The following is a 23,284-nucleotide window of genomic DNA, read 5'->3' as shown; positions in this document are numbered from 1 at the left end:
TGGAAGAACCATGAATTGTCTCGCCGCATTTCAATCCGTTTCCTTCTTACATTTTCTCGCAGGTGTCGCAATACATTTGTCCCTGTAGCACAAATTCATGAGGAACTAATCCTTCAAAGTCAGAGAAAACCATCAGCATAGCTTTGACATTTGACCTGATCTGACGAGCTTTTTTTGGTCTTGGAGAAACTTTACCGACCCATTGTGAAAATTGAATCTCGGTCTCAGCATCATAACTGTAGACCCAAGTGTTATCACCAGTTATGAGTCTTTTAAGGAATATCTCGTTCTCATGTGCGCGATTCAAAAGCTCTTCACAGATTGAGAGGCAAAGGTCTTTCTGGTCTTGACTCAAGAGCCGTGGCGCGAACTTGGCGGCAACACGATGCATTCCAAGACGCTATGTCAGGATTTCATGACGTGAACTAACTTAAGTATTACATTCTTCGTCAATCTCTCGAACAGTCAGTGTCGATTGGCACCCACACTTTCGTTGTCGTTCCTGACATGAGCGCCGTCATTAGAAGTTGAAGAGCATCCTGAACGAAGATCATCTTTAACTCCTGTCCGGTCCTTTTTAAATCTTGTGAACCATTCGTAACACCGATTACGACTTAAGCACTCATCATTGTAGGTGTCCTGCATCGTCTGGTATGTCTCTGTAAAGGTTTTCTTGAGCTTCACGCACACACCACTCTGTAAATAACGATTGTGAAATGGGCATGTTCTGCCGCAGTCACGACGATACTTGGCAACACACACATCTACCGATGCCTTCGAGAAAACCAAAGTATGTCTTCGAAAGGAGCACAGCCACAGTATGTCTCGTGCCGTGTATACAAAGAAAGGCATTGCCCAACTCCAATTTCCAGGTTTGCACACATCTCACATCTGCGCAAATCTCCTGTACATACACAACAATTTGTCTGCACAGAAGTAATGTGTGCAGATAGTCAGTTTAGTGTACTGTTTGTCAAACCAGACATCTATGTCTTACTGTTTGTTTACACTGATGAAAGAAATAATGAAATTCCACTGAAATGAGCGATAGCAAAGTAACATTACAAACGATTTTGTTCATCAATACATGGTAGCAACTTGTCATCATCTTTTACATTCGTTGCCGTGGAAAAATTGTTTCTCAGGGTGTTATGTATATGCATACTATGCATTCAGCGCCGTACTTGACAGCTGAGCAATAGTTAATTTTCGTGTCCATAATTTTGGTAATTTTTTAAAATTCCATTCTTGCTCATTTAAATGGGGATAGTATTGCTGATTCGTTCTTTATGTATGCTCATGTGACATGTCCTGTCATGTATGGTACCGTACTCGATTTCTACATTGTGCTCAGTATTCGGTTTCCGTGTTTCATTATTCCCGGCACTTGATAAATTACGTTTGTGGCTATTTAAATAGGATGATATCAGTGATTAGTTCTTCTATGCACGTGTTAAACGCACAGTTGCATGTGTTAGTAAAATATCTTTGTTAATGACCCACAACGGGACGTTCACTCTTTCAGTCAGGGCATCTATTTGACAGCTGCACGGTGTAGTGAAGATCCGACTTATGTATAGGCTGTGGAGCAAACTACGCCTGTTCCGCTCCGTTCCGCCCCGTCCTTCGACCATAAATGTAATAGACTGGCCCTGACGTCATTTTTGTGGCTCCAACATCTCTGGGCTGAAGTCACGTGAATGTTGGCAAAACATGGTTGTTTCGTGTTGCGCTTAGGGCTGTACTCAGCGTTTTGTCAGGGGAAATGGCATTACATTTCACGTGTGTTTCTATGATAGTGCAGATGCCTTGTTGAAATCTGCTGAAGCGACTTCTATATGTTTTTTACACTTGAAATAGAGTATCACGTAAATTAAAGTGTTGAAAGTGATGCCTGCAGAGTCAGACTCATATTACATTTGGAAAGTATCTGTGATAATTCGGTTACAGAAGTAAGTATAATTGTTTCTCGTTCCTACTCATAGGTTCCCTAAGGACGAAACCCGAAGGCAGCTTTGGATACAGGCCCTGAAACGGAAAAACTTTAAGCCATCTGCAAATACGCGCCTTTGCTCGAAGCACTTCACGGAGAAGTGTTTTGATAGGTTAGTTATTATTTACAATGTATATTTATAATTTATATTTACAGTCTGTCATTTTTAAACCTAGGCTCCAAAATTATTTTCTGAAACTTCAAAGTCTCACCTCTCATCTAAAATATCATTTTTTTAGACGGATAGTTTAAACTATTGTAAAAATAGTGGGAACTGAACCTTTGAAGTCCACCTAAAATTGATACTCTAAAATGGACGTGCTTCTAAAGTCAACAGTTTTGGCACCTATAGTTGACATAATTCCCATATCCCATTTTCGTTTATAAGTGACTAGAGCTCAAAACGCGACGAATCCAATCTTTAAAGTTTTAACACGAGCGCACTCTTACTGTTTAAAAGAATTTTAACGACATTTTACTTTAATTGATAGTTTGTAGTAATTTCGTCCCGCTGCCCACCAGAGTGGCGTTCGATGTATTTGGTAGATTTTATAAATGGTACTGTGAACAAATCCCGGTCAAATGTAGTTCTGACACAATTTTTTACAGATAAAAAAGTAATTTTTGTTGGAAGCGTTTGGCAGTCTGTTGAGAAATGTGGGGAAAATACGATACAAACATAGGATGGCAGACCGCTGATTTGAAATCCCGCCACGTTTTGCCAACAGTCACATGGTTTATGTTGGAGCCACACCAGCCCTATAGCTTCTGCACAGCAAGGCCAATCTGCTATTATCTATGGTCGAAGGCACCGTCACATGTGAATCGACTTCATGTTTCGCAGTGTGTATGAAAAGTGGAACATCTTTTGATGATTCCTTGCGTTTGTTATCGCGCGAAATTGAGTTAGGTTGTGGCTCGGATTTTTGTATTGGTGAGTGGTATTTGTTATTTTCTTTATTTATTTATCGGTAGACCATTTAGAACATAGTATCGGGAACATCCGATAAATTACAGAAATAATAGAGACATATACAGGGTGCTCGAAAATCTCCCTTAAAAACTTCTAGGACTTGCAGAGGCGACTCAGTAGACAATATTTTGAATTGGACCCATGTTCGGAAACGTACCGTTAGCATGCTACAGCCGTTTCAAAACATGTTTGATAAGTAGGAAATGAGAACAGAAAAGAGTCACACGTCTTAAAAGATACAAATACAGACAAGGGAGGGGAAAGAAGTGACAGATGCGCAACAAGTGTGTAATATTTTCAATGAAAGACTTAATTATGAACTTCATAGAGAAGCAAAACATCTTAAACGAAGCCCATCATGGGTCTAGAAAGGGGTGATCCATTAAGACTGCAGTGACAGACTTTATTGTTGTTGTTGTGCTCTTCAGTCCTGAGACTGGTTTGATACAGCTCTCCATGCTAATCTATCCTGTGCAAGCTCTTTCATCTCCCAGTACCTACTGCAACCTACATCCTTCTGAATCTGCTTAGTGTATTCATCTTTTGGTCTCCCTCTACGATTTTTACCCTCCACGCTGCCCTCCAATGCTAAATTTGTGATCCCTTGATGCCTCAGGACATGACCTACCAACCGATCCCTTCTTCTAGTCAAGTTGTGCCACAAACTCCTCTTCTCCCCAATTCTGTTCAATACCTCCTCATTAGTTATGTGATCTACCCATCTAATCTTCAACATTCTTCTGTAGCACCACATTTCGAAAGCTTCTATTCTCGTCTTGTCCAAACTGGTTATTGTCAATGTTTCACTTCCATACATGGCTACACTCCATACAAATACTTTCAGAAACGACTTCCTGACACTTAAATCTATACTCGATGTTAAGAAATTTCTGTTCTTCAGAAACGCTTTTCTTGCCATTGCCAGACACTTATTGTTGTTACCACTGCTTCCCTTTCGTGCCCCTCGACTCTTATAACTGCTATCTGGTTTCTGTACAAATTGTAAATAGCCTTTCGCTCCCTGTATTTTACTCCTGCCACCTTTAGAGTCCGACTTCTATGGGTTGCAGGGGTTACGACCCCTGGGGAGGTGGGTGGGTATTCATGCATGGCTGTCTTCACTTACACGTTGTAGCTACGCAAGGCGTCTAAATTTGTTTATATTTAGTTTGCCCCCCACCCAAAACACCCCATTTCCCGCGCTTGTCCCGTTAGTGTCATTAGGCTTCTTGTGGAAAGTGTGTGTGTTTGTTTTAGTTTCCGCCATATTTGTGACGTCATGGGTCAAAGCAGACGGGCGGTATCGGACGCTTCCGTATTTCCTACATTTTATATCCTCTCTACTTCGACCATCATCAGTTATTTTGTTCCCCAAATAGCAAAACTCCTTTACTACTTTAAGTGTCTCATTTCGTAATCTAATTCCCTCAACATCACCCGACTTAATTCGACTACATTCCATTATCCTCGTTTTGCTTTTGTTGATGTTCATCTTATACCCTCCTTTCAAGACACTGTCCATTCCGTTCAACTGCTCTTCCAAGTCCTTTGCTGTCTCTGACAGAATTACAATGTCATCGGCGAACCTCAAAGTTTTATTTCTTCTCCCTGGATTTTAATACTTACTCCAAACTTTTCTTTTGTTTCCTTTACTGCTTGCTCAATATACAGATTGAATACCATCGGGGAGAGGCTACAACCCTGTCTCACTCCCTTCCCAACCACTGCTTCCCTTTCGTGCCCCTCGACTCTTATAACTGCCATCTGGTTTCTGTACAAATTGTAAATAGCCTTTCGCTCCCTGTATTTTACCCCTGTCACCTTTAGAATTTGAAAGAGAGTATTCCAGTCAACATTGTCAAAAGCTTTCTCTAAGTCTACAAATGCTAGAAACGTAGGTTTGCCTTTCCTTAATCTTTCTTCTAAGATAAGTCGTAGGGTCAGTATTGCCTCACGTGTTCCAACATTTTTGCGGAATCCAAACTGATCTTCCCCGAGGTCGGCTTCTACCAGTGTTTTCATTCGTCTGTAAATAATTCACGTTAATATTTTGCAGCTGTGACTTATTAAACTGATAGTTCGGTAATTTTCACATCTGTCAACACCTGCTTTTTTTGGGATTGGAATTATTATATTCTTCTTGAAGTCTGAGGGTATTTCGCCTGTCTTGTACATCTTGCTCACCAGATGGTAGAGTGTTGTCAGCACTAGCTCTCCCAAGGCTGTCAGTAGTTCTAATGGAATGTTGTCTACTCCCGGGGCCTTGTTTCGACTCAGGTCTTTCAGTGCTCTGTCAAACTCTTCACACAGTATCGTATGTCCCATTTCATCTACATCCTCTTCCATTTCCATAATATTGTCCTCAAGTACATCGCGCTTGTATAGATCCTGTATATACTCCTTCCACCTTTCTGCTTTCCCCTCTTTGCTTAGAACTGGATTTCCATCTGATATTCATACAAGTGGCTCTTGTTTCTCCAAAGGTCTCTTTAATTTTGCTATAGGTTGTATCTATCTTACCCCCAGTGAGATAATCCTCTACATCCCTACATTTGTCCTCTAGCCATGCCTGCTTAGCCATTTTGCACTTCCTGTCAATCTCATTTTTGAGAGGTTTGTATTCCTTTTTGCCTGCTTCATTTACTGCATTTTTATAATTTCTCCTTTCATCAATTAAATTCAATATTTCTTCTGTTACCCAAGCATTTCTGCTAGCCCTCATCTTTTTACCTATTTGATCCTCTGCTGCCTTCACTATTGCATCTCTCAAAGCTACCCATTCTTCTTCTACTGTATTTCTTTTCCCCATTCCTGTCAATTATTCCCTTATGCTCTCCCTGAAACTCTGTACAACCTCTGGTTCTTTCAGTTTATCCAGGTCCCATCTCCTTAAATTCCCACCTTTTTGCAGTTTCTTCAGTTTTAATCTACAGCTCATAACCACTAGATTGTGATCAGAGTCCACATCTGCCCCTGGAAATGTCTTACAATTTAAAACCTGGTTCGTAAATCTCTGTCTTACCATTATATAATCTATCTGATACCTTTTAGTATCTCCAGGGTTCTTCCATGTATGTGACAGACTTAATAATACACATTACTGAGCCACTGGATCATTAAAGGAAAGTATCTAGTGTATATTTACATCTTTCAAAAGCTTTTTATTGCGGACAAGTTTTGTCAAAATAAAACATAAATCCTAAAATAAACAGAAAATTACCTACTCTGATGTTCTGGAGATTAAATATGAAGTAGCTCAGGGTTCAGTACTACAACCTGTGGTCTTTATCTTGTGTGTAAGTGAAATGCCTACTGCAGTGCCGAGCGAGGTGGCGCAGCGGCTATAATGCTGGAATCACATTCTTGAGGACGACAGTTCAAATCTGTATCCTGCCATCCTGATTTAAATTTTTCGTGATTTCCCTAAATCACATCAGGGAGAAGTCAGGATGATTCCTTTGAATGGGCATGGCCAATTTCCATCCCCATGCTTCACTAAACTGATGGGACTGATGACCTTGCTGCTTGGTCCCCTCCACCAAATCAACCAACCAAGCCACTGCAGTGAATGAAAAAGTGATTATGTATGCTAATGACACAACTTGATTAGTGTGTAGCTACCCCGAAGGAGTATTTGGAAAAGAGAGCTGGTGAGAATCTGGAAATGGCAGAATGGTATTTTAGAGAAGATAATTCTGACTCTGAAGAAGTGGACTGTGACAGCTTTCTGGGAATAGATGTGGACATGTTTCTAACATGGGGAAACCACATTGATAAGATATGTTCAAAACTAAGTATAACTATATTCCTAATGAAAAGCATGCGCAATACAATGGACACAGGAACCTTGCTAAAAATGTACTATGGACTTATCTTCCCCAATACGGGGAGGAGCAGTAGATGTATACATTCAGAGAATCTTAAAACTTCAAAAGAAAGCCATCGGATGCATAGCTAAACTTCCTCCAGAAACAAATTAATAGAATTTAAAATACTGACTGTGCAAAGTTTATGCACACATGAGACAATACTTTTTTAATGGTAAATTGTACAGCACTTCCAAACAGAGATTTGCATAATCACAGCACGAGAACTAGAGATAACTACCATATGTGCAGCAAAAAATTGAAAGTGACAGATAGGGACCATACAAATGCAGGAAGCTTATTTTATAACAGACTGCCACTTAGCATGAAGACTGGAAAGGGAGTGAGAACCCTCAAAAGAAAACTGAAGGAACATATCTTTGGATGTTCGTATACAGTGAAGATGTACTTGCAGGCAAATCCCTAGGACAAATGTAAACTTGGATATGGAGTAAAACAATTTCTTTTTCATGGGGAAACAAATTTCCTAGAAGAAGGTAAATGGAAGACAAAATGTAGTGCTGAAAATACAGACAAGAACACACAGATGAAATGTATTGGTGCAGATATGGTTCAAATGAATTTTCACTTTGTGCTTATGTTTAAATATTTTGTGCAGTATGGTCGATGTACATGATCTAAAAAAAATTGTTTTCATTTTGTCTAAGTACATCAGTGTTTTCAGCGTTATCGCAAAAATAGAAAAATGCAAGACTGCTACATAAATTAATGTAGGCTAGTAGTATATTTGATCATTATGTATTAATATTGACTATCTATAAAACATTATTAGAAAAAAAATGTTTTTATTTGTCAATGAGAAATTTAAAAAAAAATTGTTTTATTCACATATAAAACTGTAAACAAGACAAGTTTAAGATCATTGTAAAATATGATCCATGGACAAAAGATAAATTAAACTTACATGAGCTAAACTAAACTAAATCTTTATCAAGATCATTATCCACAACCTCCAAATCCATTGCAATCCCTTTTCAACACAGTTATACAAGGGGAACCTTCACCGTCAGCAGGAGTGACTGTGGTGCTTCAAGGAGACATCACACAGCCGAATTCGAAGAGGCCATTCTGCATCATGTTGAAGATAACTTGCCAACATATATACGAGCAATTGAACATACCATCTGGTATGTTCTGCTGGACCAACAAGTACATCCATACGTACTCCAAATTATACAGTAAATAATGCCAGGCAATTTTGCACCATGTATTGAGTTCTGTACGCAGTTTTGCACTGCTGCATCAGTGAGCCCCTAGTATTTTGATGGCCCATTCTCTTCAAAGATGAATTTAAACTTACTAGGAACTGTATTCTCAATTCTCAAAATGCCCATGCCTGGGCAGACGAAAAACCCACATGACATAAATGTCTAGGGATTCCAACACAGATTGGGTATCATTGTGTGTGCAGATATTTAGCATGGTTATGTGTCTGGACCACCCATGCGTCATCCCAAGTTCCCGGGTCCCATCCACTTAACCTTTCAACAAAGAGTTGCTGGATGCCATGCCACTGAAAGTCCATTAAGATGTGGTTTCAGCATGACAGTGGAACCAATCACTTTTCACATCGTTTTTGGAAACATCTGGACCAACAATTCAGACACGGATGGATAGACGGAGTTGGACCAGTCGCATGGCCTCCACGATCACTGGGTTTGACTCTGGGGTCAAATGAAGAGTTTGGTTTATGGTACTTCTGCAGGGACAGAAGAAGATATGGTGGTTCCATTGCAGAACAATTTCAGAGACACTATGTGTGTGAGAGCATGTGTACCACGTCGTCATTTGTAGATACATTGTGTACACCTTCACTAAACGTACGTCTTTACACCTGGGTTCACAGGACCCAATTGCCTTTATACAGTGAACATAATGCCCAGCAGAGACTCCAGTTTATTTGTGAATATGTCTGTGTCCCCACTAGGTGCTCTAAAACTGCTATAGTTATTATGGTACCTAGCTCCTCATGTAGCAGCTTCAATATGCTTTTCAATACTCAGCATTTGCCTCACATCTCCTTTCATATTCCTCAAGAGAATTACAAAATTCAAACTCCATCACTGTTCACATCCTTCCTGCAAAACTGACAAGTCAAATTGTAATGATTAATATTAATAAAACCACATTCAAAATCCCTACGATAGTGCCCCATTATACACATATAGTCGATAGTTGCATCTTAAATCAGGTCTTTTTCACAGCCTTTGTATATTATAGCTCAGTACTGAAAACTTCTAGAATAGAGACTGATGGCAGTTGTATTCACACTTTGCCATGTCATAGTTGATACTGTTTTGAGGCCAGGTACCAAAAATTCTTGAGCACTACAGATTTTCTGTGCCTTGTTGAACTCCCTCTTGGCTGCATCTTAATCCTCTCCGTGCTGTTATACTGTTTAAAGCTTGCAGTGCTTTTCTCTTGAATTTGAAATGAAATTGCATAATCACAGATGAGTCGTGGAAAGTGGATAACAATTAGTTATTTGAACAGTTCAGTGGGCTCTAGAAAAGTTTTTACAAGTTTTGAATTCTTGTGATGTGTAAATGTGAATGTAATTAATTTAAGAGATTTTTAACAATTGCCATATTTGTGCACGAGAGCTGTATGCTGATATTATATTACAAGGAGTATTACTAACTTTCTTATGGGCTTTTTGTTGTTCACAAACTGTATAACTACTGTTCCAATTACTGTTGGATTAGAAACATGTCTTGCATCGTTATAGGAAATAAATACCTTTGTACAGCACATGTACCTTGCAGAATCATAGCCAGTGACCAGTATTTTTTTGCACCAGGATGATATGCATAACAAGTCTTTGACAGACAAATTCAATCCTGCTGGAAGGCCTAAAGCAAGGCACATTATTGAACACCTGATAAGAATGTATCCAAATCTTGAAGGACCTACCACTTGGCTTAGATTCATAATGCCCTTCTACAGCTCCATCAGTTAGGATTCCAGGGGATGAAAATCTTATGCCAGGCTCTAGCATTGAATTTATTTGTTGTTGCTGTAGTCTTCAGTCCAGAGACTGGTTTAATACAGTTCTCCATGCTACTCTATCCTGTGCAGACCCCTTCATCTCCGAGTAACTGCTGCAACCTACATCTTTATGAATCCGTATAGTGTATTCATCTCTTGGTATCCTTCTATGATTTTTACCCTCCACGGTTCCATCCAGCATGAAATTGGGATCCCTTGATGTCTCAGAATGTGTCCTTCCAGCCAGTCCCTTCTTCTAGTCAAGTTGTGCCACAAATTCCTCTTCTCCCCAATTCTGTTCAGCACCTCATCGTTAGTTATATGATCTACCCATCTGATCTTCAGCATTCTTCTATAGCACCACATTCTGAAAACTTCTATTCTCTACTTGTCTAAACTATTTATTGCCCATGTTTCACTTATGTACATGGCTACACTCCATACAAATACTTTCAGAAGAGACTTCCTGACACTTAAATGTGTAGTCGATGTTAACAAATTTCTCTTCTTCAGAAATACTTTCCTTGCCATAGCCAGTCTACATTTTGTATCCTCTTTACTTCAACCATCATCTGTTATTTCACTCCCCAAAGAGCAAAACTCATCTACTACTTTTAAGTGTCTCATTTTCTAATCTAATTCCTAAGCATCACCTGATGTAATTCGACTACATTCCATTATCCTCGTTTTGCTTTTGTTAATGTTCATCTTGTATCTTTCTTTCAAAACACTGTCCATTTTGTTCAACTGCTCTTCCAGGTCCTTTGCTGTCTCTGACAGAATTATAATGTTGTCAGCAACCTCAAAGTTTTTATTTCTTCTCCGTGGATTTTACTTCGTACTCCACATTTTTCTTATGTTTCCTTTACTGCTTGCTCAGTACACAGGTTGAATAACGTCGGGGAGAGGCTACAACCCTGTCTCACTCCCTTCCCAACCACTGCTTCCCTTTCATGCCCCTCGACTCTTATAACTGCCATCTGGTTTCTGTACAAATTGTAAATAGCTATTCGCTCCCTGTATTTTACCTCTACCACCTTTAGAATTTGAAAGTGAGTATTCCAGTCAACACTGTCAAAAGCTTTCTCTAAGTCTACAGATGCTAGAAACATAGATTTGCCTTTCCTTAATCTTTCTAAGATAACTCATAGGGTCAATATTGCGCTGCGTGTTCCAACCTTTCTGCAGAATCCAAACTGATCTTCCCCGAGGTCAGCTTCTACCAGTTTTTCTATTTGTCTGTAAAGAATTTGTGTTAGTATTTTGCAACAGTGACTTATTAAACTGATCGTTCAGGAATTTTCACAAGTCAACACCTACTTTCTTTGGGATTGGAATTATTATATTCTTCTTGAAGAGTGGGGGTATTTTGCCTGTCTCATACATCTTGCTCACCAGGTGGAAGAGTTTTGTCATGGCTGGCTCTCCCAAGGCTATTAGTAGGTCTAATGGAGTGTTGTGTACTCCCAAGGCCTTGTTTTGTCTTAGGTCTTTCAATGCTCTGTCAAATTCTTCATGCAGTATCATATCTTCTATCTCGTCTTCATTTACAGCCTCTTCCATTACCATAATATTGTCCTTAAGTACATTGCCATCGTGTAGACCATCTACATACTCCTTCCACCTTTTTGCTTTCCCTTCTTTGCTTAGGACTGATTTTCGATCTGAGCTGTTGATATTCATACAGGTGGTTCTCTTTCCTCCAAAAGTCTCTTTAATGTTCCTTACCCCTAGTGATGTAAGTACTACATCCTTATATTTGTCCTCTAGCCACCCCTGCTTAGCTATTTTGCACTTCCTGTTGATCTCATTTTTGAGACTTTTGTATTCCTTTTTACCTGCTTCATTGACTGCATTTTTATATTTTCTCCTTCCATCAATTAAATTAAATATATCTTCTGTTACACAGTGATTTCTACCAGCTGCCACCTTTTTACCTAGTTGATCCTCTGCTGCCTTCAGTATCTCATCTGTCAAAGCTACCAATTCTTCTTCTACTGTGTTTCTTTCCCCTGTTCTTGTCAATCTCACCCTAAAGCTGTCTCTGAAACTCTCTACAACCTCTGGTTCCTTCATTTTATCCAGGTCCCATCAACTTAAATTTCTGTGCCTTTTTGTGGTTTCTTCAATTTTAATCTACAGTTCATAACCAATAAATTGTGGTCGGAGTCTATATCTGCCCCTGGAAATGTCTTACAATTTAAAACCTGGTTCGTAAATCTCTGTGTAACAATTATATAATCTATCTGAAACCTTTCAGTGTCTCCAGGCCTCTTCCATGTATACAACCTTCTTTCATGATTCTTCTTTATTGTGTAATATACAGTGCAGTATACTTTGATATCAAGTATAGTAACCTTAAAGTTTTATTCCATTTATTTTTCATTTGCATGTTTTGGTTTCTAGATTACAATTTAAGGAATTCATATATAAACTAACAAAACATTCGTGAGCTCCTCATTTTATTCTTGAGCTATGAAAAACAAATATATATGCTACTGCCTGTTATCAAATAATCTTTTATTCACGAAAGGAGTGGCATTGAGTACTATTGGTAGATCAAATTTTTTCCTCCTTTTACATCTGTGATAGATTTTATATTTTTGAATGTTGGATCATTTCTCTCCCCTCCCTGTCTGACATTTGCTTGTGTTCATTGACATAACATGACAATGATCTTACTTTTGTGTATAATTATTGTGATTGCCTGAATTCTTAAAATCATTTTTTTTATTGATCTCATGTGTCTTTTTATTCATTTATTTATTCATCCAGGGATAATCTTACAGCAAAACAGTATTTATCATCATAATACAATGGAAATAAATCACTCAAAATATAAATAAACACAGAATGTAGAAGTATGCTTTTAATGAAGCTAGGCTTGATTGTCTCCTGTGGCCTTGACAAATAGTAGGTGTCAAGTTCCTGTGGATCCGGGAAGTGGTGGAATGCTTATTAGACAAAGGCCTGCATGAATCACTAACATTATTCCCAGTACTATGAAAAGGATCATCAGAATAGACAACATATGCACACACAATCTTGCAAACACAACCCACACACATTTGTCTCTCTCTCTCTCTCTCTCTCTCTCTCTCTCTCTCTCTCTCTCTGTGTGTGTGTGTGTGTGTGTGTGTGTGTGTGTGTGTGTGTGTGTGTTTTTGCCTATTCTGATGCAGACCTGTTTGGCCAAAAGCTATCTGTGATCAGCATCTCTGCTATTTGGTACATAGCACTATCCTTTTCATAATATTGTCATTATTGCATCCTGGATTTTCCATTGTTTCATTTAACACTCTTCCAGAATCTAAATATGTTATAAACAACCACTTGAAAAACCTGTTAAAAAAAGTAACTGCTTTAGCCTTGATAGCAGCACATGAGACAGTTTCAACAGTGTTGAAATGTACCCCCAGCCCATATGAATGATTTTATTGACAATAATATATTATTACATGGAATTATAAGTTCAAAGTAAGTTGTTTTCTTTGCACTTTCAGAAAGATGTGCACTAAACTGGAAGTAGATGAAGAATAAATTCTTTTAGAAATGGGTAAGATGCTTTGAACTTTCAAAAAGAAGTGCACTAAATTAGAACCAAATGAGGAAGTAATTACATTAAAAGTTTGTGTCTCTTCAGCTGCTACAGATTTGTATCGGATGTTTTATCCTGCTTTATTTGACAGATTAAAGAACTGTGATGCAGTTGATGTTCAGTTGAGTGGTCGTAATCGGACACTAACAATGCCAAATTGTTATCACTCAAAGTATACGAGTATACATTTTTTCATAGCAGATGTATAATCTAAGATTTCTGACTTAAAATATGAGCTGTGGGCTAATTTAATTATTATGTCACCTGGACACGCATAGACAAAATGGCTGGACTGAAGCATACAAAGCAGTTCGGACATAAAACAGCTGGAATTGACTCGGCCAAGGGTTTCATGAGCCTTCATCAAGCGATCAGCTTCTGGAAATTTGAAAACATTAGCTCATCAAGAACAACAGATATTAATAAAGCAAATATCTATGATTTTTTGACAGCTGTGAATGACCTTTTCATCGAGGATAGCTTGGAGGAGACTGAATCTACAATCAGCATGTTTTATTTGGTTCTTTGTGTGCTAAAAGTGAACTGCACAGCTGAAAGTGAAGAAGTCCATCCGTTTTGAGACTCTATAGATCTAGGTGTAGAATGGAAAGAGTAAAAAACTTTAAAGCAAGCATGAATGAAGGATTCTGATATCTGGTCTTATCAAAAGCAGCAGCAAAAAGTAAAATTGGGTGAAGAAAACAAGGGAAATTGTAAATAGTATCTCAGACTCGGTAAGTGTGTGTAGTGTCGGCCAGTTGTTGACAAGATTCGGGTGCGGTAGCCGTGGTGGGATCGTAAGTCGTGCAGCTGTTTGTTTTGACTGGGTCAAGGTCAGTGAGCCAGCAGGCGGCGGCCATGATGTCGCTGTCGGTAGCAGTCGAGCAGAGTTGGTGCTGTGCGGAGGGAGGTGTGGCACGTCCAGTGTTGCACAGAGAAACAGCCGGCATTGTCATCGGTGTAATTGGTGCATTATCATTGATCAGTAGGACGACCTTGATGAAATTGTTCCTGTGACGTTGGTGACAGGTGCTGAATTAAAACGGGTTTCGCTCTGGTGTACTTGTCACTCAAATTGTCACAGATTATGTCCGTAATTATATAATGATAGTCCTTTAGGTGCCTGAAGAGTACGAGGTATTTTTCACTTTTGTCGGTGATGCCATAAGAGGAGAATATATACTCCGCGACCATGAACCCCATTGGAAGTTGGTCCGAGAGAAATGTTGGTAGTTGAATGCTGCAAATGAGGGACAAGCGCGGAGAAGCGGCATAAAAGTTGGCACAAACATTCGAACTCTGGAAGACGGGCTGTGCGGAAACCGGGTCAAATGAATTTGCACGCGGCGCGGAAGGCGCAGCAGCCGTGACGGGCGTTTGTGAATTCGACCAGGCATGCGATTTAGCCGTAGTTCAGAGTTCGTGCGAACTGGGATTTGCAACATAGTCCCCGTTTGTTGTATTCCATTGTTTGGCATGATTGTCCGATGTTGAAGCAGTGCACAAAGTTAATTCATTACACAAAAGCAAGTCAAAATTGTCAAAATTAATCGGCGAAGGAGCACTGCACTGTCCAGAAGTAAAATTACCGACGCATTGAGCGGGTTTCGATGGACGACGTGTGCGCCTCGGTCTCATTGTCGATGTGTAAGGTGACGAAAGTTACCAAAAAGCACGATTCACACAAGAGTTGGGAATTTACACACTAATTACACTTCCTGTACACTGCATCCAGATGCGGCGTGATGCGAAGTCGATGGATGTAGAAATCCGACAAAGGGTTGCTGCATTGTTTGTCCATGGCGATGTTCCAGTAAATATTTCTGGCGTCGTAAGCGGCGTTCGTGAGCGTCGGGGTCACCAGTGTGGGGATCGGGATGTTATGTACAGTAATATTGAACGTAATTGTTTATAATGAATTAACTTTATTTTGATCATGTCGGTACAAACACATCCGCTCGAATACAGAGTTCGGAACACACTGAGATCAACAGTTTTCAAAGAAGCTCGTTCTCAAAGATGAGGCGGTCGACTCTTGCAGTCGATAACCACCACAGACCAAATTTAAAATGCTCTCATGAACTACTCATTATAAGCTATAAAGTTATGTTAAAGGTTTAACATAATAAGACAAATATTACAGTTACAGAGTGTGTGTATATCTTAGAGGCAGCATAACTCACGGCACACAAATTATCCAGACTTATTCATCCAGTATTTAAGAATGAGAATGCTTATGACTTTTTACAAACTTTACACACAATTTCAAACTTTTAAGATAAGTTACATATGAAAGATTAGTCTAGCAGCTTATTCATGCAGAACTAATATGGGAAAAGGAGGAGTTGTTTCATACATTAAGACAGAACACAAGTTCAAAAGAATTGACACAAGTAGATTTTGTAGTGACCAGCACCTAGAAGTGTGTGCTTGTGAATTAGTGCTGAAAAACAGTTCACTTTTAATTGTAGTGGTATATAGATCTCCAGGGGGAAATTTTGAATTATTTATGAGGAGCCTGGATTCCATACTATGCTTTCTGTCAAACATGAGCAAACAGTTAATAGTCTGTGGTGACTTCAGTGTAGATTTTATTAAATGATTATGATAGGAAAAATGATCTGGAAACCTTATTCGGATCCTACAATTTGCTCTCAGTAGTTAACTTTGCAACACGGATGGATAAAGACAGTAGGTCCCTAATGGATAATGTTTTCTGTGCCGAGGGGAAAAAAGCAAGAAAATAACTGTTTACCCAGTAACAAATGCTCTCTCTGATCATGATGCACAGTTAGTCAGGATAAATGACATAGTGCTGTACAGTGTGGATATACCTCAGTGGAAGTCAGTTAAAATCATTAATGACTACTGGCAAATATTTTCAGAGTAGTTTACAAGAAACAACCTGGGACGAAATTTATAATGAACCAAAAGCCAGTATAAAATATAATCTGTTCCATAATAAATTCATATCAGTATTTGAAAGTAGCTTTTCGCGTAAGCTAATTTTATACAGGGGAGTTTGATTCATTAAAGCAGCGGTGTACAGACTTGCAGGTATTGTGAGCTTTGAAACCCTCAATGTGACTAGTCAGGGCAGCAACTTCAAAACTAATGTGCCATGAAGTAAGTTATTATTCCAAGTTTTGATCTCCCCACTACCCCAATGCCTGCTAGGCTCGTCTCAAAAGAACTAAGTTCCACAAGTGTCTGCTCTTTCCTTTTTGGGAGAGAGAAAAATGAGTAAAAAGTTACAAGAACAAACAGTGAGAAGTGGGCTGCCATCAGATCAGTTACGGGCCACAGTCTGTGCATCCCTGCTTTAAAGAATGCAAGGGGGGGGGGGTCACTGATAGTAACTAATAGTGTTAATTAATGGTACACTTTCTGGTGTACTGTTGATCCGTTTCATGCACAGTTTTTGATGACCAATCCAGTTGTCTTCTTCAGGTGCTGCGAGCTGTGTTGCTAAGAATACTCACTGCCTGGACTCCAACAGTATGGTTAGAGTCAAGACAGCGAGTGTGCCTAACAACACATCTTGCACCACCTGAAGAAGACAACTGAATTGGTTATTGAAATATTGTGCATAAAACAGAATCAACAGTTTTGCTTTACACCAATCATGCTGAGGCAACCTGAAAGACCACTGCTAGTAGAACAATGATTCCATATTGGGGAAGTGAATGGAAATTTGCACAGTATGGGCTTGATATTGTTCTGCTCAGTGGTGCAGCTTTCCAGGATCCTTAGGGCATAACAGCCTTTTAATGCATGTACAACATTTACATTTTGTGTGCTGTGAAAGTTAATTGTCATTGTACTACCATGATTAAAATTTTGATGTTTTAAATGAGACCAGTTACTGTGTTGGTTTGTGGCCATGTTTATATATTCTTTAAGATACTTTTCTTCTTAGTTTTTATTATTATTGTGGTGTCATCCATAAATTCAGATAAGAAAGAGAAGTGCTCCTAGTACAGAACCTTGTGGTACGCCATATTAACTTGCAGAAAAGAGAAGATGCAGTTGTTGTTGTAATTGTTGTTATACAAGCCCAAAGACAGGTTTGATGCTGCTCTCCATACTGTGCATTTTATCTTCTTCCAAAACGCTTTTTGTGTCATTGCCAGTCCACATTTTGTATCTTCTCTACTTTGGCAGTCAGTTATTTTACTGCCCAAATAACAAAACACGTCTACTGTTATAACTTATTTCAATAGTGCATATCTGAGATATAGTTATAAATCAGGCTGTTCCAACCGAGCTCCAGGGAGCCGGAGCGCTCCGGAGCGCTCACTGCGGCAGCTCGGAGCCCGTGTGAAGGGGGAAAGCGAACTCACTGCCCCCTGGCCGCATGCAGCCGCAACTGACGCAATAATCCGTGTTCAATGACGACTAGCCGCGGGAGCCCTGTTCCTCTATTGGAGGATACCTTTCTATTCATTGAGAGGGATGGTCGTCCGCAGTGTCTTGTATCTCATAAAGTATTTAATTCTGCAAGGAGGTAAAATATACACCGACATTACACACGTCTTCACGCAGCGCACTACGATCAGGTAGAAGGTGTTGCACGCAGAGAATTGGTAGCCAGGCTTAAGAACGACATACGAGGAGGCGTAATACGCAGGGTATCGAAACATGCAACATAGTTCGTGTTCTGTAATGCGTTTATAATTTTCAGGTGGATGAGAGCGGAGAAAACACTAGTGAACCTGCAATTCGAGCAAGCTACAGGATCGCTCACGTCATTGCGACCAGTGACAAGCCGTTTTCGGTGGGACCACTCGAAAAATCGTTCATGGTAGCAGTTGCAGAATGTTTGTTTCCAAGGGAGGTGCAGGCAACTGAAGGGGTTTGCGTGAGTTTGCCTGTCGAAGCAAACAATGTCTCGCCAAATCCTTGATATGGCAGCGGATTTAGAGACACAGCTCGGGGAAAAAGCGGAGAGCTTTGTTGCATTTTAGCTAGCGCTTGGCGAAAGCACTGACATGTCGGACTGTGCTCAGCTGGCAGTGTTTGTGCGTGGTGTCGACATGGAGCTGCAAGTAACTGAAGAACTCTTGGATGTGGTACCACTCGATTACACCGCAACAGCACGTGACGTTTTTGAAGCTGTTTGTGAATCAGTAGACAATATGAATTTCCCGTGGGATAAGCTCCATTCTGTAGCGACAGACGCTGCACCACAAATGATCGGGCGTCACCAAGGTTTTGCTTCTCGTTTGAAAAATAAACTCAGGGACGAATTCCGTAAAGACATTTTGACTCTTCATTGTTTTGTTCGCCAAGAGGCACTGTGTGCTGAAACAGTAGAGCTAGGTGACCTAATGAAAGATGTCGTGAAATGTGTGAATTTTGTGCGGCGTCACGGTATGAATCATCGCCAATTCAAAGGATTCCTGAAAGATATGGAAGCGGAATATGGGGATATACCTTACCACAGTACAGTTCGTTGGCTGAGTCGGGGAAAAGTTCTTGATGTTTTCTTTGCCATTCGTGAGGAAATATCCCTTCTTCTCGAAATGAAAGGGGAAGAAATGCGTTGTCCGAAAGATATAAAATGGATATCAGACCTGGCGTTCCTAGCTGACATAACTATGCATCTGAATAATTTAAATCTGTCACTGCAGGGCAAAGGGCACCTAATCGTTGACATGCACGACCAGATCAAAGCGTTCATGGAAAAGTTACGTTTATTTGAGAGGCAGATGAGTAATGGACACTTAACGTTCTTCAGTCGTCTTGCTTCTGGAAAACTACCTGAAGGTACTACTTTCGGCGATTACCAAGCAAAGTTAAAGCAGCTCATCACGTCGTTTGAAACACGACTCCGAGGCCTCACTAGTTTGGAAATGGAACTTACGGTGTTCAGCACTCCTTTTTCAGTTTCCCCCGATGACTTGTCATCGTCACTTCAATTGGAGATTATTGATTTGCAAAATTCAACTTTGTTGAAAGAGAGGTACTACAACACGTTGGATTTGTCACGATGGTATCGTTCATTACAGCTAAAAACATTTCCCAAGCTTCACAACAATGCCGCTCAGATCATGTGCATGTTTGGATCTACGTATTGTTGTGAGTAGCTTTTCTCAGCAATGAAAAGAGTAAAAAGTAAGGAACGATCGTTTCTTCAGGATGCAACAATAAAGGCCATCCTCCGCATTAACGCTGCGAACACTTTGACGCCAGATATTTCCGATCTTGTAATGAAAATATAATGTCAAGCTAAAGAGGCCCAATAAATTTGTAAAACAGTTGTTCCTTATTTATTTCCTGAACATCGTATTTCCTGGTGTAGCACGTCACCACGTCTTAGCAGCTAAGAGTATGAGGTTGCCGATCTTGTAAGACGCAGCTGGCACATCAAAACGCCTGCCTTGCCGCCTGCCTCAGCCAGCTGTGCCGGCGTGCCGGCCCACTTGAATCGCCACAGCGAACGACACGGCTCCCTGGAGCAGGGAGCGCTCCGCGGCTCACAACCGACGAGCTGGAACAGCCTGAGTTATATGAATGCCGTGATATTCATTAGACTTATGGATGTGCCACATTAGAGAAGTTACTCAAATTACACTTGGATCTGCATATCAGAAGAGTCAATTTTTTTGGATGGCTTGACATATTGACTGTCATGAGGTTCACAGACAGACACAGCAGAGCCCTCATGCTCGATGCCATGTGCCCAATGACAGCCAGAAGCTTCACGCTGTTTAGCTGTTTAGCGTCAGTCAACCGAATGACTATTTCTCGCTGCACTCTCCCCGTTTTGCCCCCCCTGGAATCGGCAAACAAGTTATCTAATGGTTAAGTCGACAATTGCGGGTATTAAAAAAAACAAAAGATGAGCATCACAAATTTCATCTCTGAGCTTGATTCTACTGGTTGACAAGTTATAAAACTGTGAAGCTCGCCAAGAACATGGATCTAGCTGATGCTGTTTACAAGTGGTTTACACAAATATAATCACAAGAAGAACCTATCTCCGGTCCCATTCTATGTGAAAAGGTAATTCAGTTAATGAAAATCTCGGAGGGCTTTCAAATTTTAAAGCAAGCATGGGCTGGTTAAAATGATTAAGTCAAGACAAGGCGCTTATGAGCATCAGATACAAGGACAAAAACTGTCTACTAATTCTTCAGCAACTGTTCTTTCAAAATCAAACAAAGAGACCTGTTGAGGGTAGAAGATTATGCTCTCAAAAACTTTTATAATTTTGATGAAACTGTGCTCAGCTACAAAGAAAAACTCTTGCTTCATTTCATGGATTAGCAGCACTTGGTCCTAAAATAAGCAAGGATCACATTAGTGCTTTAGCTTGTGCTAATGCTACTGATAGCCTATGCTTGTCTCTGGTAAAAGTGAAATCATGTTGTTTTGAACATATTAATATGTCTGTCATGACTATTGTTTACACCACACAGAAGAGTGCGTGGATGGATAATATGGTTTTCATGGAATGGTTTGTGGAAATCTTTGTGCCCTCTGTAATAGCTCATCATTTAAAGAATACAAAAAGGAGAAAGCATTACTGCTCCTTGACAATGCACTAACTCATCTAATATGTGATATCTTAAACAAAAAGTGATGTTTCTTCCACCTAATGTAACCTCTTTATTACAGTTCATGGATCAAGTCCTTATCAAGCCTTCAGAAGGTATTACGGAAAAGAATAGTTATTGTAAATCTTATCACTCATAAAGCTGATGCTGTCAGCATCTCATCAACAAATGGTGTGTTTATGTGCAACCACAGTCAAGTGTGGCTAGATGAAACACACATTGTGGATGACTGTGGCCTATATGTGCGATCTTGGGTTGGCAAGGTATTACCGGTTTAATCTTGGTCACAGTTGTGGCTTCGGACAGTTGGATTTTTTGTATATTTCTTGCAGTCCATCGCCAAAATAATTGTCATAGTCACTGCTTCTTCCAGCTTCCTTGGTAATCCTTTATCTGTAAAACCAGTTGTTTTCCATCACTAATAATGTCACACTGACTAAACAGTTGAAGATTCAGGATCCATTTGAGCTAAAACAATTTATGCTCATATTATATGATGAAGCATACCAAGGTGTAAATAGTCAACTTTCTAATGGATGTTGAGCAATGTTGAAATTTCATAAGAATTATTAATGAAAATTCTGATGAAGGTAAAGCTGCAAAAAGCAAAATTCAAAACATTGAACAAGATAATTGACCCTGATTTCCTGCGCACTATCATCAACTCTATCAAGAAAAACAAGTTAATGAACAGTACTGCATTTTACTAAGCAAAGTTGAGTATGTGCGCACTGGCAGGCACATGGTGTTGGGCATTGGGCTCTGTCGTGTTCACTGGCAGTCTTGTGGTTGACAATGTGTTACTGATTTTCATAATTAGTTTTAGCTTTCATAAGTTATGCTTTCTAAGCCTTTTCCAAATCAGTATGTTTGCATCAAAAATTAGATTGTTTGCTGAGAGAACTGAATTTATTCAGACTAACAGGTTGGATCTGATCTGTGACTCATCCACAGTGAGGTATGTCAGTGCAATGTTAAATTCTTACACAAACAGTAAGTGCCTGCTGTTAGTCAATTTTGCTTTGCATGTTACTTTGTACCCTGGTAGGTGTTGTGCATTTCAGAATACATTATTTTGTTGCCATGTAAGGTGCAAAACAAACCTCTTTGATTGTCACACAAATACTTATTATTAATGATGGTAATTAATGTAATATAAAATGTAAGGTGTAATATATTTCCTTTACTATTGCGTCTCTTTCTCCCGATGCGGTTTTGAAGTGTAGTGTCTGTGTCATTCTGATAAATCAATCTAGTATGTTAGAAGAATGTGTGATGTAGACTTCAAGGCAGATTGGAATTTTTCAAGATCTGTTAAATTTTGAGATTTGGCCTCTCTTGTGGGCAAGAAGAATAAGCAATTTGATAATTTTTAATATTTTTCACACTGTTTTATTTAGCAGAGTGTTAGGTTTTTGGTGTATCAAGTACAAAATTTAACTGCTGAAGAGAAATGCACAGCTCTTCTTTTAGTAGGAAGGTATTTGAGTCCTATTTTTGTGGTGACTGACAGTGTATAGTCTACTCGTACATAGAGCAACGCAGAAATACAATTCAGCACTTTTTCTTATTAAGTAGATGCATTATTTTTAACTTGTATTGCTCCTGTTTCTAGTGATAGTAGTAGCAGTAATTAGTAATAATTTATGCATCTAAAGATCATTATACAATGATACATGGTCTATCAGTTCAATATAAGGAAAATACACATCATATATGAAGACATAAAACAAACATCCTTTGTTGGTGAGGATAGAACAGGTGATGCGCTAGGGCCTTGTTGAAGGAACTGTCCCTTCATTTGTCAGAAGAATAAAGAAAATCCACAGAAAACATCAATCAGGATTGCCTGGACAGGACATTAGCTACAGTTCTTCAAAATCTGTTGCTGTGTTTATACGTACTTGGAACAAGTTAGCTTGATAACACAGTTTTGGGGAGTGGGGGGGGGGGGGGGGGGAGTTAAATGCTACACACACTTAGAAATGACTTCAGGAACATGCAGGAACATGATGACCATGCTGGCACACGCCCACATCTCCCTTACATCTCCATGTCTTCCCTTTTGTATGTCAGAAAAATTGAGTCAGCATCCACTCATGATGAGTGAAATGTTGAGCCCAGAAAAATGGTGAGGCGGAAGTATTATGCGGTAGCAATCAATTTCTTTTTATTATTAACATATACTTTGAGTTCTCAGATTGTCTATAGAACAATTTGTGTTTACTAATGTTTTTCCTGATATGCACTACAAATTAGTAGTTGTCATGCTCTGTTTGATGG

At 39.5% G+C, this 23,284-nt stretch overlaps 1 protein-coding gene across 1 annotated transcript in view; it reads left to right on the top strand.

The window, feature by feature from the left end:
• Positions 1-2,792: 2,792 nt before the first annotated feature.
• Positions 2,793-23,284, top strand: part of LOC126236436 (oxidized purine nucleoside triphosphate hydrolase-like) — a 95,558-nt gene continuing 75,066 nt past the window's right edge. The window contains exon 1 of the mRNA XM_049945739.1: positions 2,793-2,927. The gene's annotated coding sequence lies outside the window, so the exon portion shown is untranslated. The remainder of the gene's footprint in view (positions 2,928-23,284) is intronic.

This window comes from Schistocerca nitens, chromosome 2 (assembly GCF_023898315.1).
Source record: "Schistocerca nitens isolate TAMUIC-IGC-003100 chromosome 2, iqSchNite1.1, whole genome shotgun sequence".
In the NCBI taxonomy this organism is placed as follows: domain Eukaryota; kingdom Metazoa; phylum Arthropoda; class Insecta; order Orthoptera; family Acrididae; genus Schistocerca; species Schistocerca nitens.
The sequence above is the reverse complement of the archived record's forward strand: the minus strand, read 5'-3'. Positions and strand labels throughout refer to the sequence as shown.